We start from the raw sequence: 619 nt of genomic DNA, 5'->3' as shown, positions 1-619 counted from the left end.
TTTGGAAGTTCTGAAGTGAGGAAAGAAAAACAACGAGAAACTGTCATCAAACTGAAGAAAAAAAATAACCCTCACTATGTAAAATAATAATAACAATAATAATAATAAATAGGAGCCTGCTGTGACACAGTAAGCTTGAAAAGTTGAAGTGGAAAATCTTGCTAAATCTTTCTTAGTGTGTCAGTGAAAGAACATGCTATGAGCTTTATCCTTCTCTTTAAGCTGTGAAGAAAGCTCAAATAAATTGAATTAAGTAGCTGATACCACATTTAGCTCAATGTACCCTACAGCTCATCTGTTGCAGAGAAAGCAGTCACTACTCAATATGTAGCCAGGATTAAATGTAAGCCTACCTGGTGAAGGCTTAATAGTTGTTGTTGTTTTGTTTTTGTAACTCCAAAGGGGAAGCTTAGTTTTATTGCCCTGACCAGTTCAGGTGTATTGTATTTTAGAGACAAATTACCATTTAGAATTTAAAAACAAACAAACAAAACAACAACAACAAAAAAACAATTTTAGGACTGTAATTTCAATGAGTCAGGATGGCCGAGCGGTCTAAGGCGCTGCGTTCAGGTCGCAGTCTCCCCTGGAGGCGTGGGTTCAAATCCCACTCCTGACA

General features: G+C 37.0%; 1 non-coding gene across 1 annotated transcript; it reads left to right on the top strand.

Annotated features, from left to right (window-relative positions):
* Nucleotides 1-536: 536 nt before the first annotated feature.
* On the top strand, nt 537-619 carry TRNAL-CAG. Its single transcript has one exon. It is a non-coding gene; the product is annotated as a tRNA-Leu (tRNA).

This window comes from Lagopus leucura, unplaced genomic scaffold (assembly GCF_019238085.1).
Source record: "Lagopus leucura isolate 7727_CA_CO unplaced genomic scaffold, USGS_WTPT01 Super-Scaffold_100012, whole genome shotgun sequence".
Taxonomy (NCBI): Eukaryota; Metazoa; Chordata; class Aves; order Galliformes; family Phasianidae; genus Lagopus; species Lagopus leucura.
This window is presented reverse-complemented; position numbering and strand designations above follow the sequence as displayed.